General features: G+C 48.9%; 1 protein-coding gene across 2 annotated transcripts in view; it reads left to right on the top strand.

Annotated features, from left to right (window-relative positions):
• Rph3al (rabphilin 3A like (without C2 domains)) overlaps positions 1-15,872 on the top strand; it is a 143,431-nt gene that overhangs the window by 17,285 nt on the left and 110,274 nt on the right. The window contains exon 1 of one of the 2 annotated variants that reach the window (XM_032913607.1): positions 12,865-12,960. The exons of the other annotated variant lie outside the window; for it this stretch is intronic. The gene's annotated coding sequence lies outside the window, so the exon portion shown is untranslated. Of the gene's footprint in view, positions 1-12,864; positions 12,961-15,872 lie in introns of those variants that run through there. 2 annotated transcript variants of the gene reach the window in all.

The raw sequence follows: 15,872 nt of genomic DNA, 5'->3' as shown, positions 1-15,872 counted from the left end.
CCATAAGTAACTCTGAGTCCAGAGGATCTGACGCCTTCTTCTGGCCTCTGCTGGCACCACGCATGGGGCACAGACATGTGTGGAGGCAAAACATCCATACACATAAAATACAAAATACAAATAAAGAAATAAAATGAAGGAGAAACAAAACATGTCAGATAAGTTATTTTAAAAAAAAAAAACAGAGTTGGCAGCGTGGTGGTGGTGCACGGCTTTAATCCCAGTACTCGGGAGGCTGAAGCAGGCAGATCTCTGTGAGTTCGAAGGTCAGCCTGGTCTACAGAGTGAGTCCCAGGAAGTCGAGGCTACACAGAGAAACCGTGTCTTTAAAAAACAAAACAAAAAATGGGAAAAGCTGTCATTAGCAGATATTCTAAGAAATTCTAAGATGCATCCTAGGGCTGTACTGTAAAGGATGCTACGGAGTGACTCAAATCCGCGTGAGAAAACAAAGACCACCTGGCAAGGCATAAGTACGTCTTGTTTATAGTTCTTCCATATTAAGATTACTGTCTAAAGAAGTAATAAAACTGCTAATAGGCTTATGCCATACCAAGAAGCTTTATATGACAGTAATGGCCCAGGAGAGAGGAGGGAAGGGAGTTGAGTCACGTTTCACTTAGCACGCACAGGCTCCGGGAGGCTAATCACTGTGAGGACAGCATAGAGCGTGCACGAACTGAGATGGTTACCCTCTTACGAGGGGATGGACCGCTGCCGTGCGTGGTCCTTGTCAACTGAAGCAACATTGTGCCTATGTTGTGTACTATGTGTAGTAGAGCAAAGCTTTTGTATTTTACTGAGACTGAGTCAGTGTTCATCTAAGCTGCCTGGTTTTAAATTAAAATACTAACTGGAAGGACTGGTGATGTGGCTCGGTGAGGGAGAATTTGCCTAGCACAAGCACAGCCCTGGGTTTGATCCCTAACAACACGCGTGCACACAGACACACACACACACACACACACACACACACACACACACTATAATTAAAATTATAATCTGTAATTGTAATCTCTGAGGTGACCGGTTAGGAACTAGCTTAAAATGTAATAAAAGATTAGTGATTAATGAAAAGTTATATTAAAAATATTAACATAAGGGGCCCAGCTAGATGGCCATTGATAAAAGCACTTGCCTCAAAGCCTGACCACTTCAGTTCAGCCTCCACTGGCGGAAGGAGAGGAACAAGTCCTGGAAGACGTCCTCTGCCCAACCTCCACATGCATGCCGTGGGATGCACGCATCCCCGTGAATACACGTCCGTGCGCATGTACACATACAGGAGATGTAAAAGAGGGTAGAAGTTTCTGTAAGGTATCAGATAGAACAGACTTTTAGACAAAAACCACGCCTGGGAATGAAGTTCAGTGGTGGGTGCTTGCCTGGTCTGTGCGCCACCAGCACTGTGGTGGGTGGGCGAGGGACAAGGCTGGTTACTAGAGGGAAGATGTCTTAGGAGGGGGGAGTGCTTGCGGTGCAAAGATGGGGGCTTGAGTTCACGCCCCAGAACCCATGTAAAGGTTGGGCATGGCCACGCATGCCTATAACCCCAGTGCCGGGTGTCAGAGAAAGGGGGATTTTGGGAGTTTACTCTCCTTACATCCTCGCCCAAATGGAGCTTCAGGCTCAGTGAGAGACCTTCAGCCTCAAGGGGACAAAGTGGAGAACAGAAGAGGCCGGTACCTGAGGTCCTGCTCTTGGACTCCCCATGTGTGCACAGTGACGTTTGCACACACACATTGTTACTGAAGTGAATGAGGACGTTCAAGATGCTAAAAAGCCAGTCCATCAGGAAATGCTAACACGAATAAATATACATTTACCCAGTAACAGACCCCGAAACTACAGAGAGCAAATGTAACAGTAATGGTGGAAGAGAATGGGATTCAACAACGACAGTTGCAGGCTGACTTCGGGTCTTTCGCTTCATTTATTTCTAATTATTTATCACATTGTAATTTTGAGACAGGGTTTCACTGGGTAGCCTCCGCTGGCCTGGAACTCCCTATGTAGATCCGATTGGACTCAAACTCACAGAGATTCACGTGCTTCTGGCTTCAGAGAGCTTGTTGTATGGCACAGGGTGGCCTTGGGGTTGCACTCCATGCCACCATTCCTGGATTTGAGGTCTCACTTGCAATGATGGATGCATAAGTAGGCAGAGGCTCAATAAGGAAATAAGAGACTTGACTCTATAAACCAATGAGGCTTAACAGACATCTAGAAAGTACTCCACCGAGTGGCCCCGCCCTTTCTCCCCTCAGGCTGGTGGTGAGGGGGAGAAAGGAGTCAGGCAGAGAGCAACAGAATGCTCTTTAGCCGGCTGCATGTGGGCTACTTTATTGTTTTAGGGATAGGGTATCTGAAGGCTTTTTTAGGGGTATGGGTAGAAAGGGCTAATTGGTCATGGCATCAAGTGAGGAGGAAGGGCAGATTGGTTATAGTACAGCTCCTAATTATCATGGGGACAGTAGCCAGAGTGGGGGCGTTTGTGCCCAGTTATGCAGCCTTGCAGAGAGCTCTGTACAAGGTCATTTTTCAGACAAGGCCAGCCATCTGTGTTCAGGGACACTCTCCAGAGAAAGGCAGGCAGAGACAGGGAAGCCCTGCTGAGAGAGGGAGTCCCCCATTTTGCACCAAGCCCAGAAAGCCATCCTGTCAAAGGGGACTGCTGCCTTAATTGTAAGGTTCCTCAATACCACCTGACAGCAGTTGGTTCTTTGTAAGTCGACATGAAGCACTGTCCCAAGAACGACTGCACGTGAGGCTGGGAAACACGTCTCAATACATTAAAAGGGGTTGAAGTCATAAAAGTACATTCTGTCACTATATTAAAATGTAAGTTAGAACTTCGGAGCTACAGGAAATTGGGGGAATTCACAAATATGTGGAAAATAATTTCTTCCAAATACTAAAGGAAGAACTCCCAAGTGAAACTAGAAAGTGCATTAGGACAATAAAGAATGGGTAACATTTTAAAGCTTATGAAAGACTGGAGAGATGGCTCAACAGTTAAGAACACTGACTGCTCTTCCACAGGACAGGGGTTCCATTAGCAGCACCCATGTCAGGAAGCTCACAACTGCTTGTAACTCCAGCTCCAGGGCATCAGATGCCTCTGGCCACACACACACACACACACACACACACACACACACACACACACACAAAGATAATTAAAGTTTAAGGAATCTTTAAGGCTTACAGAATATATAGTTGTGGACATCTATATTAAAAAAAAGGAAAGGCCTCAGGTCAATAATCTTCTGCTGTAAGAAACCAGGAAAGGAACAGAAATCTAAACCCAAAGCAAGCAAAGGAGAAAAGTCATAAAGATTAGGACTGGGGAAAAAAAAGAAATAAGAATAAAAAGGTCATGTATTGTATGACTCCATTTATATGCAGCACCCAGAATATGCAAATCCACAAGACAGAAAGTAGATCAGTCTTTTCCAGGGGCTGAGAAGGGAGACCGGAGTGACTGCTAATGCTTTCTTTCTGGGGCACTGAAAATGTCCTGAAATCCAACACTGGAGACGGTCGGTCCCACAGCTCTGTGACTATGCAGAAACCCACTGGGCTGTCTGAAAACTTTAAAGGGGTGAGCTTCACGACTTGTGAATTGTATCTCCATAATGGTGCTAAAAAAAACGACAACAAAAAATTTTAACACAGATAATTAGGTGAACAAGATTGTATCAGGGTCCCTGAGGGCCCAAGGGAGGAATGTGACATTAAAGGACACTCGGAGGCCTCAGGTGTGTGGGAAACGTTTGGTTTTATACAAACAGCAATAGGAAGCCATCCGGGTGATTTCAAGCCCAAGGCTGCATGCTGGGACCGGCCTTTTGGGAAGCTCACTGTGACAGTAGCTAGGATGACTGGCTGCAGGGGTGCAGAGGAAGATCTGGGGGGCTGGGGTGGGGTGGGGAGCTGCAGCCCAAACACAAAGAACTGCATTTCAGAAGGTTTGGTGTTCAAGGTCACCTTGCTGGTGGAGACAGACCTGGCAGCCAGCCTGGTGCACAAATCCTCTGCTCCCCCTAGTGCTGGTCTGAACACCCCCAGGTCATCTTCACTCTGGGTTGCAGGGGTAGCAGGGGGACAGCGTGTCACGTGAGGCAGGCTGCTGGGTACCTGGCTGGCCTGGGCTGGTTAGGAATGTGGTGACGATTGAACAAAAAGAAGGATCCCAGGCACTGGAGCAGCTCACAAAGCTGAGGTAGCTCCGCCCTCCCAGACCCTGGAGGACTGAAAGGGGCCTGTGTGCTAGAGGGAAGCCAGGTGTCTGCTTCCTGTCTGCTTGCCTCTGCCTTGGCTCCCTCCTCTCTTAACCCTGCAGACCCAGTTTCTCAGGGCTGAGCATGCGGCTCAGTGTCAACCCGTCCCCACCAACCCCACTCTTTGGCTGCAGGAGATCTACCCAGGGCTTCATGCTCACTACGCTGTAGCCTAGCCCCCACTGCCACCCCCACGATTTCCCAGGTTATTAAGGGAAGGACTTGGATATGCTAACTTGGCCTGGGTATGGCCTGAGGGGGCTGGTTAGTCACAGTCTAAAGTCAGAGCTTCTGAGGCCATGCCTGGTGGTGGCTACGCCATCAGACAGGATGCCAGGTTACCTTATTGTAAAAGGTTCCCCCTTACCCCTACTTGGTAAACAAAGCATAGTCTCGCTCTGAGGAACTAACTACACAAGGTTCTGTCACGTGAATCCATTCGCAGACGCAACCTTCCCTCTTCCCTTCTCTGCTTTTTTAGCCCTTTACTGGGCAGGTAAGATTCTAGAATGTCGAAAGTCAGACTGACTACCTTTGCAAATTGTTAGTTACCCCAGAAAAGAAAGGCCTGGCCTGTGTCCTCCTGAAAATTGTATTGAAAAGGAACGCAGTCAAACCATTGTCTCCTTTTTGCCTGCTGTTTGAAATGCAGAGCCCTGGTGATCTTGGAACAAATAGGTTTATAACTGGGGACTGAAGAGGATGGGGACTGGCTGTGCAGTCTGTGGGAGGCTGTGTGAGGGGCAGCTGCCCACACTGCCCTGCTGCTTCCCGCCCTGGCTCATCCTTCTCTTCCAGCTGGTCCACAGGGGCCACACGCTGTGGCACCCTTTCTGTGGGTACACCGGGGTCAGGGGGCTGCCAGGACCGGGCCCTTCATGCTGGGGGCCGAGTCTCTGGTCCTGAGCAGTGTGATTGATCTTAGCTGGGGTTTCCTCTCTTGCTGGGAGAAGCAAAGCTTAGGAGTTCTCCAGTCCTCGGGCTGCTCTCAGACATCAGAGCGGGACAGAGGCAGTCTGAATGCAGACGCAGGTTGGGGGCTCTTTTCGCTTAGAATTCCTGCAGCATTTATAAGGAGACCGCATAGTTTACTGTCTCATTATTCATGGCTCGATGCTGTTGTCTTTCTAGAATGTTGCCTCCAATACTAATTGTCAGCCCTGTGCACGGAGCTGGTGCGGACTCACAGCCACCAACCTCTGCATTTAATTTGCTGCCGCTGAGTGGAAGGGGTGGGGACAGGCTGTGCTGGAGGGTTGATAAAACCTCAGAGTGGCTGGACGGGGAGGGGTGGCTATGTGGGTTTCCCGCTCCCAGCAGAGTAGCTGACAAGCTCTTCATGGATAGCCTGGTGTCTGATTGCTGGTGCCCTGTTCTTTCCTGGGTCCAACTGTACTCTGACATTTTCAGGCAAAGTCTATGTGCCTTCTGTTTTGCTGTTTTTCCAGTTTTCCATCTATATACTTATCTATCCACTCAATATTCCATCATGTTGCATGGAAAAAGTGAGAATGCCCAGAGAATATATGCTTCTCCACGTGTCATCTATAAGAAGTGTACAAATATGTATTTATTAAGAAGATAAAGTTGGTGCTATGTACCAGACCTGTGTAGAGATAATAGTATGTGAATAGACACATTAATATTATCTGTTTCTGTGAGGATATGTACTTAAATAGAAGCTCATAAAAATAAGATCAGAAAAAATAGAGATTAACCAAAATGACGTCAAACACACACACACACACACACACACACACACACACACGCCATAGAGTTCAATACATTTTACTATGAGTCAGACTTTTAACTCTGATGGGTAACCAAAGCAGGAAGAAAATATCAATGATGTGGTTTGTGAGATCTATAAGCAGAGAGACACCAGACCACATTAGATCTAAAGGAAATCTCTCACTTGGCCCCTCAGTGAGGAGTAAAATGTATGACCGAAAACATGGAAAGCACATGGTGTGCAGGTGCCACCGCCCTCCTCCTGCGCCCACCGTAGACAGCACTGACCATTTCCACTCTGAAACAAGGGCCGCTCCACTTTCCTAAGCATAACACTCCGGGCAGACATTAGCACTCATGTAGGATGTGCATGCTACATGAAACCCTGTAGCTGGTCTTCAGCTGTTTTGTGGGTTCTTCTTTCTTCTACCCCTCTCCAACCCTTTTCTTCTATCCTTTCAACGGCCTAACACTATATAAGAAAGAAGGATAGAAGGGAAAGGAAAGAGATCCCTGAATAAAGCCAGGGGTTGGGAAAGGGGCGATGTTATCCTTAGACTATAACCGGCTGAGTAGGGACATCGAATTCCCTGGGGCAAGTTTGATCGTTGCCGTCGGGATATCTAGTTTCTTCTTCTTGCTTCTTCTGCAGAATTACTTAAATTGTGACCAAGAGCTGCTAACCCACCTATTGGAGCCCTAGCATTTACATACCTTCTGAAAAGTCACCAGAATTCCAAAGTCAATCGCAGAAACTATCTGCAGCTGGCAACACCATGCCCCCAGCCAGAGCGTGAGGCAAATCATAGTCATTTGCTGTGGACAATCTGAGACCGGTCCATATCCTATACCTGGGATTAAAATGAAACCATATAATATTTCTGTGTTTTTAAGAGGAAGAACCCAAAATTCCAAAATTGTCACTTCAGAGCCTACTTGCTCTCTAGTGTGGGCAAAGGTGGCAGATCAGAGACTGATGGAGCATTCTGGGTAGAGAGCCACCTGAGACTGGAGTAGGGCTCTTTAGGATATCGTGGGAAAGATCTGGAAAATAGGGCCTAGGATTAAAGGGGCCTTACCCCCGCAGAATGCACAGCATCTTGACTCCCCTGCACCCACAGACCTGAGGAGTAACCCCATCTACATCTACAGCAGCTTTAGTCCTGTCGTGCCAACCACTGCCCCACTGCCCCAGACTACCCCTCAGAAGGACATTATACAGTTAATCCACAGAATAACACTGCATGTGTAACACAAACGTGTGTTTGTAACATGCCTTCACCAAAAGTTCCCTCTAATGCTTTTATTTTGCAGTCGTGACTATTCTCCTCACTTCTCCCCTTGGATCTTTTGTTTTCCTTTTATCCCCCCCCCCCCACACACACACACACATCCTCCCTCTCTCCTTTCCTTTCTTTCTTCACAATAGGTTCTCATGTAGCCCAGGCTAGCTCTGAACTCACCCTGTAACAAAGAGTGACCTTTGAACTCACGACCCTCATGCTTCTACCTCCCTAATGCTGAGACACAGGCATGGGCCACCACACTGGGTTCTCTTGGGCTTCTGTGTGTGTGCACACGCTCCTTCATAAGTATGAATGTGGGTGCAGGCATGCCATGGTATGCATGTGGAGCTCTGAGGGACAGCCTTGGGTATCAGACCTCACCTTCCACCTTGTTAGAAACAGGGTCTCTCCTATCTTTCCACTTCTACCCAGGCTAGAGTACCTTAGTGCACCAGGTTAGAGGACCTTGAGCTTCCTGGGTTTGATGTTGAGTCCTGATTGTCAACATGGCAGGATTTGGAGTCACTGAGGGGACATATCTTTAGGCTCACCCGGGAGGAATTATTTAGATTTAGTCTCTGATCATGCTTATGAAATTAGTTCATATAAACTTACATAGATTATTAGTCTATTAGTTGAATTGAGGTGGGAAGAACCATCCAGAGAGTGTATAACACTATTCTGTGGGCTTGGATCTTGAATCACATAAGGAGAGCAAAGCTAACAGGGCATTAGCCCTCATCTTTCTCCACTTCCTGACAGTGGATGCACTGTGACCAGCCACCTCAAGCCCTTGCCATTACGACTCCACCACGATGGACTTTATCCTTCGACTGTGAACGAAAAGAAACCTTTCTTTTTGTAAGTTGCATTTTGTCAGAATTTTAGTGTCCTGCTTTTCTATTGTGATAAGACAGCATGGCCAAGGCAACTTACAGAAGAGTTTATTGCATTTCAGAGGTCTGTGACCATCATGGCTGTGAGTAGGACAATAGGCAAGCAGGCATGGCCCTGGCACAGTAGCTGAGAGATTAAATCCTTAACTGCGGGTAGGAGGCAGATAGAGAGAGCTAATTTGGAGCATCATGGGTTTTTGAAACCTGATCCATGCTCCCTCCACCCCACCCCTCCATGACACACCTCGTCCAGTAAGGCCGCACCTCCTAATCCTTCCCAAACAGTTCCACCAAACCAGAACCAAAGCCCCATCAAGCTCACATCATATATGAGCCTTTGAGGGCTGTTCTCATCCAAGCATCATTCACCATAGCATTGGGCTAAGTAACTAAGACGTGGGGGTTCTCCTGTCTCCATCTCCCATTTCTCCTTAGGAGCTCTGAAATCACAGATGATTGCACGGCTGTATCTGGCCTTTACGTGGGTTCTGGGGATTCTGACTCAGGTCATCATGCTGGCATAGTAAGTGATTTTACTTACAGAGCCATCTTCCCAGCCTTCTCTTGAGCTTTTTAAAGTGTCAGAGCAAGTTATCAACTTCATTCCCTATGAGTATTAATTATCAAATTACTTACGTTTCCTATATAAATTGCCATTTATCATCTTTGCCTCCTTCTTGCAAACTTTGCATGTTCGTGGATTTAGCATTTGCTTTTCTGTTTAGAGAGTGAGCAAGCAGTGATGGCGGAGCCCCGTGCTGGTGACTGTGCAGTGTGGGCTGGGAGGAGAAGGCTAACTTTAGCAAAGCGAAGGTCAGGGCCTCTGCTGTCGGTATGTGATGGACAGCCATTCTGCCTGTCCAGCTTCCTTCTTCAGGTATAAGTAATCATGTCATCCTCCTGGAGAAGATAACTGGCCCCTGCCCCTTCCTCCTTAGGAAAGGACTGACAGGTGCTTAAGCCAGTGTGTTAAGCCAGGGGCACTCAGGGTCCTGTCAGCAAGGCTGTTTCTTTGCAATGATCATTCTGGGTGCAGTCTCTGGAAGACAAGGGGTGGGCAGAAGTGGATGGCACAGTCTCAGTGTACAACCTGGGAGATGGGCCGAGGTCTGGGATGAGCCTAGAACAGGATCTCTCTTGGGGATCATTGGAGACATAGGTGTGATTTGAAGAGAGCAGGTCAGACCATCCCGGGACCACAGAGAAAGCACATGGAGCTGGACCTCTCTTTGGGCCCCATGGCTACAGCAGAAGAGCAAAGAATGAACACTGGAGATTGGAGGGATCTCTGCCATGGTGTCTCTCAGCCAGACCTCAGAGGAGAGTTAGCTGCAGGAGCTGACAGCTCCCCCCAGAGCTGAAGCAATTTAGCATGTGTATGAGTTCTGCTGCCTTCTCCATTCTGCCTAGGTGATTTTCTCAGAGTTCGTGATCAATCACAAATAAGAGTCCAGCTCAAAAGCAGAAATGGGACTCTGTGAGTCTGGCAACCTGGGAACTGTAAAAGTGGGTCAGGCTTGGCTGCACCCAGTGACTGACAATATCTTCAGTCATATTTGCCTCCTTGGCTTCCCTAAGCATCATATCCAGACTGGCTGCTTCTGAGAGGGGGCAAGATGGCCACAGGATTTCCTATGTCAGCACCACCAGCATTGCTTGCTCCCCACGACAACACTGTTACCACAGCTCACCGTCATGAAAGGTATACTTCTCAGTAACCCAGAGAAGACAAACCCTGGCCTAGGTCACGTGCAGCCTTGGGCCAGCCACTCTCCAGGAAGTGAAAGAGGGTGATGGATATCTTAGTAGGTTCTCCAGTCATGTCCAACCCTAAGGAGGAAGAAGCAGGGAACTGTTTATCTTCTCCAGGAGGACAACCTGGTTACTTAATCCTGAAGAAGGAAGCTGGGCAGGCAAGATGGCTGTCCTTCCCCTAGAGCTAGCAGAAGCCCCTGGCCTTTGCTTTGCTAAAGGTAGAATTGTCTTCCCAGCCCAAGATGCACAGCTGTCTGGACCTTGGTGCTGCAGGGTTGAATTAAGGCTGTGATCTGCTTAGCATTGCCACAGTTCTGGGGTACACAGTGTGAACACTAGTAATCTTCATGCTTTTGTGTAAAGGGCATCTTAGGCCTTCTCATGTGGGAAATCCCTCACACGGCACCTTCACATGTGATAAGCTGCTATGCTCGGGGAAAATAGCTTTTCCCTAACATGCTTGTGTCCCAGGATGCTGGTCCTAACACCCCTTGGCCTCTGATACCTCTCCTTGCCAGGGTCACAGTCTCTTTGGGATGCTACTCTCAGCTCAGATTTCAACCGGATGTTGGGGGTCACCTCTAGTTTGTGAACAAGTCCATCTGGTGGGTGGACGTGCAGGGACAGGACAGAGCTGCCAGGCTGAGCCCTGACAAAGGAGGCACCCAGTATGGCTTCAGAGCTCTCTGCACACGCACAGCAACTTCCTAGTCTGGTTGCTCTGCAGCTGCATCCCACAAGCCCTGGGAGCTTCTCTCACCTTCCCCCTTAAGGGGCTTCTCTGGGTTTTTGCTTTTCTCTTTTCATCTTCGTATGAGTTGCTTTTCTCTTGCTGCTGTAACAGATACCCCAGAAAGACAACTTTAAAGAGGGGGACAGTCTGTTTGCGCTCAGGGTTTCAGAGAGTTTGATGCACCATTTGGCCCCATGGATGGAGCATCGTGGCAGGGGAAGCACGTGGCAAGAGCTTTCTTTATTTCTTAGGGGTATAGAGGGGAAGGTAATAAGGGTTCAGGGCAAGATATAGCCCCCGGGATATACCCTCTGTGACCTGCTTCCTCTAGTAAGGCCCCACCCCACTTTGCTACCTTGCTATAATGCCATCGTATTTTGAATCTATGGAGGGATTAATCCATCAGTGAATCAGAACCCTCCTGAGCTAAGCTCTCTGGAAAAGCCGTCACAAATGCACCAGAGGAGGGAGGTGTGCCTTCCTAATCCTGCTTCTTAATCCACCGCTTGAAACTGAGACTGCCACAGTGTTTTCTAATTTTCTGTGTGGAAATGGAACTCGGGGTCTCTGTGTACTAGGGCGAGGTTCCGCCAGGAGCTACATTCCACCCCACTGAGATGCAACTTAAACTCTGGACTCTCTTCTCCAGATAAGTGGAGTCTTCTCTGGAAGCCTGAACTGGCTGGGTTGTTTCTTTGGTTTTTACTTTGTTTTATTTTTAAGGCAAGGTCTTACTATGCAGCCTGAAATCTCAGGGTATATACCAGGAGAGCTTCAAACTCATAGAAATCCATCTACTTCTGTCTCTCAAGTGCTGGGATTGGGCACTCACCATCATACATCGCCCTGTGGTTGGGTTGGGAAGCTGCCCACTCCCTTCCCATCTTCCACAGTGTCCTCGGATCATATCAGTGTCCTTGGATTCTCTCTTAGTTAGGGTTTCTATTGTGATGAAGCACCGTGACCCAAAAGCAGGTTGAGGAGGAAAGTGTGTATTCAGCTTACACTTCCATATTGTGCTTCATCACCAAAAGAAGTCAGGACAGGAACTCACAGAGGCCAAGACCTGGAGACAGGAGCAGAGGCCATGGAGAGGTGCTGATCACTGGCTTGGCCATCATGGCTTGCTGAGTTGGCTTTCTTATAGAACCCAGGACCACCAGCCCAGGGATGGCACCACCCATCATGAGTTAGGCCCTCTCACATTGATCACCAATTGAGAAAATATCTTACAGCTGGATCTCATGGAGGCATTTCCTCAACCAAGGTTCTTGATGACTCCAGCTTGTGTCAAGTTGACACAAAAACCTGCCAGGACAAGTTCCTTGGAACCCCATTTGAGAAGCTCTGGGTGATTGTGTCCATTGGTCTCTCGTCTTAGAACTTTTTTTTAAATCTCCATGGGGATAAGATTGCTAGAAAACATTTTCTTCCTTTACTAGATTGTCTGTTATGAAAAGGTCAGTAGTGAGCCCCTTGTCATCTTCCAGACTCAAACGTAGACATAACGGCTGGACCACGCTCCGGCTTGCATCAGGCTGCCTCACTAACCCCGTACTGGGCCAGCTGCTTTTGAGCGTCTGTTCTTCTACTGCCCTGGTCAAACGATCAGGGTTAGATTTACCTTCTTCTCAAAAAGCCACAGCGAGAGGCTCCACCGCTGGCCCTGGACACTCTGGGAAGCTCTGTGATGCTCATGGCTTGGGTCCCACCAGGACTGATAATAACTCTTGAGAAATGTCTAGAATCTAAGCCCTTTCTAACGACAGCAGACACATAAACCCTTGGGTGCTGGCAGGTCACACGGGCTTATAATTCCAATCACTTTGAAGGCTGAAGCAATAGGATCCCGGGTTCCAGGCCAGCCTGGGCTATTCAGCAAGATCCTGTCTCAAGAAATGACAACATCTTGCAGTTTGTATGTGTCCGGACTGAAAACACATCCCCCAGGGGATGGAGGCCGTCCCTGAAGGCCCTGCCTTGGGTGGGAAACACCCTACAATTGTCTGTCAGCTGCTGCCACTGTGGGACTTGGTCTCCAGTACAATAGTGGTGGGGAGGTTTGGCCCAGCTTCCCTGCCCTAGGCAGAGAGAATCCAGGCCTGGGTTTGGCTCCAGCTGGGCCTTGAAGAGCTGTTACTTATTGAGTTAAGTCAGAGTGGCTCAACTGTTGACGTGCAGCACCTGGGTCACCCTTGGCAACCACCACACAAGAGAGGCCCTCCTTTTGCTGGGGCTCCCTGTAACCCTCGCTCGACTGGGCCCATTGCTTCCTGGTAGGTGCTTCTGGTTCTCCTGGTACTAAGGACCCATGAAGCTATCTTTGTGTGTCGTGCCTGTCTAGTGCCTGCAGGGGCTTTTCCAACTCTGCTGTAGGGAAGGGGTGTGCCAGGCTGGGAAAGTGTGTGGTAAATGGTTCACAGAGACGTGCCTGGCAGTAGAAAGGCAGTGGGCTGGAGGAGAGCCAGGAGCCTCTGCTCAGACGCTGCATTCTATCTGTACCATCCTTCGTACTCCAGTGGACAGGACGATGTGAGGTCCTGGGTGGACGGCTTCTGAGTTTTGGTGGAAAGTTGGACAGCAGGTGGAGAAGGGGCCTATGTAGGTAGCAGTCCAGACTCCTTCACTGGATGCATGCTCGTGACAAGCTGAGCTCTGTGTAGGAGTGAGAGATGGGTTAGCGTGTATATGTCTGGTGTTCACCTTTGAGGTCAGCTATCATAAAACTGAAAAAAAAAAAAAAATCCCCAGATAACCACGAGACAGGGCCAAACGCCAAGGATCCCAGAGACAAAAAGAAATATTCAAGGAAAAACCATGTTTATTAGAATGAAGTACCAGGGAAATGGACTGGTTTTGTTTGTTTTCGAGACAGGGTTTCTCTGCGTAGCCCTGGCTGTCCTAGAACTCACTATATAGATCACGCTGGCCTCAATCTCAGATATCCACCTGCCTCTACCCAGCTGAGAGATGGGCTTTTAAGGCATTTTACCAATCATTTGCCAACATGGGCATTTTGTTTGGCCATGCTGAGATTCGAACCCAGGAAGGCCCTTGTATTTCAATGTAATTAGAACCTCCCGATAGTCTTCTCTTTACATACACGATGTGGTTTTCTACTTAGGGTGGAGAAGACGTTTCCTTTGAAAACAGACTTGAGTAAAAGTATGAATTGATTTAAAGGAAAATATGAGATGAATAATAGTATTGGACCCACCGAGGCTTGGCGGCAGCCTTCTAGAAAGAAGCAGAAAAGCAAAGGGGGAGGGGCAGGACCAATGAGGTGGAGCTAGGAGGGGGAGGAAGACTGGGTTTCTAGGTCTAGGGAGGTGGCCACAGATCTTGGTGTGGTCTGTTTGAATTGTAATGGATAAGACCATGGAGGGCCTGGAGGGCGAATTGACCTGTATTATAAGGAGCCACCAGTCTCTGGGTGTAGACTCTCCAGGAAGCATCAGGAGCCACTGAAGGAGTTTAAAGAGAAGACTGGCTCATGATTATCCTTGAAGAGTATCGTTGTGATGGATACCAGGACTTGGAGTCAGGATGACCACGCTGGGGCTTAAGTAAAAGTGCTATTATGAGGCCAAACTAGGGCCTTATCCCTTCAGTTCAGCTCCTGCTGACTCTGGCCGCCTGCAGCTGGAAGAGTCAGGTCTGAGGCAGATGAGACCAGCCTTGATCTGTGGGTTACAAACTGTGTGGAGCTTGGTTGTAGACCAGAAGCCTGGAGCTGGGGGCTGTCTGGGATGGCCTGTTCTGCATGTCCTGGGAAAAGGACAGGGAAGGAGGGGCCCAGTGACAGCCCCTGGTGCCTCCAGGCCTAGCACAGAATGTTCTGGAATGCTGTGAGGGAAGTGGGTGGGGTGAGCTGAAGGAAGCTTTTCTGTGGCTAGACCAGGAAGTGTGCAGTTTCCTGCCCAGGTTTGGTTCGGACAGCCGTGCCTGGCTGAGAGCCCAGGGTCAGGATTTCATTCATCAGCAGGGCCTGTGTGCTCCCTCCCGGGTCACCTTTTATTTGTTTGTTTATTACTGTCCCATTTCTTCCTTCCCGTTTGAAGCGTCACTCAGTTCAGGCACCAGCTTTGCTTAAAACAAACAAACAAACAAACAAAAAAAACCCAGGCATTCACCCTTTCCCCTTGAGGGCCTTCTCTGTGCCAGGCAGCAGGGGAGGCCTACCTAGTCCAGGTGATACAGTGGGTGGGCCATACGGATCCATTCCAAACTGTGTGCCTGCGTTGTCCCTAGTAACCAGACCATGGGCAAATCTTCTACCTGGGAACATAAATCATTCTGTTCTCTGTGAATGTGGGGGCCGCTGCCACTGCAGGGTGCAGGGCTGTGAAATGCAGGTGTCTGTTCCAGGCAGCAACATTTTGGAGGGCTGATTCGACTGGTGCTGTAGGTAAAATGTAAGGGTGGTGTCAGTTTAAGCTTGGGCTCTGCTCCGGCCTGGCTGGAAGATATTCCTTAGGGTGGGAAAACTGTCATCACTATTTTGGTGGGATAGGGTTTCATTGTGTAGCCCTGGCTGTCCAAGAACTCACTCTGTAGACCAGACTCAGAGATCCACCTGCCTCTGCCACTGGAGTGCTGGGATTAAAGGCGTGTGCCCCCTCCATTTGGCTGGAAAAGCATTATTTTAATTTTTAAAAATAATTCCAGCACCTAAAGGATTGGTGTGGACATTTGCCTTTTGGGGTGCTTGTGGTGGAGCTGGTCACTTGGCTGTCCTCCTTGACCTGGATGTTGAGTAAAGAATGCACAGCAGGCCATGCCATCCTCTCTTATGTGCAGCCTTACTCCTGGGGAAGCTTGAGAATCGGGTAGCCTTGCTGTTTTCATGGCTCTCTGGAGTCCCTGCTCTGCCCAGAGTTGGTGCCAAGAGCCTGGTGAACTCAGGCTGGTACAGTCACTGCCCTGCCAACAGGTTTCCTTCATGCCCTCCAATCTAATTCTCTGTGTCCCTTTCTGGCTCACCATCAGGCTCCCTTTCCACGCCCCCTGCCCCAGCCGCTGGGAGGCTGGCTACCCCTGGAAAGCCAGCCCACTGCCAGATGCCTTGTAGGCTCCTCACTTCAAGGAAGCCTTCCTTCCTTCTCCTATCCTGTAGGTCCTGGGCCTGCGGCAGGGTGGGGTCTTCTGTCATGGTGCCTTCTCTGTGCCCTAGGCCACACAGTCCCAG

The sequence above is a fragment of the Rattus rattus genome, chromosome 9, assembly GCF_011064425.1.
Source record: "Rattus rattus isolate New Zealand chromosome 9, Rrattus_CSIRO_v1, whole genome shotgun sequence".
Lineage (NCBI taxonomy): Eukaryota > Metazoa > Chordata > Mammalia > Rodentia > Muridae > Rattus > Rattus rattus.
Note: the sequence above shows the minus strand (reverse complement) of the source record. Positions and strands in the feature narration are given on the sequence as shown.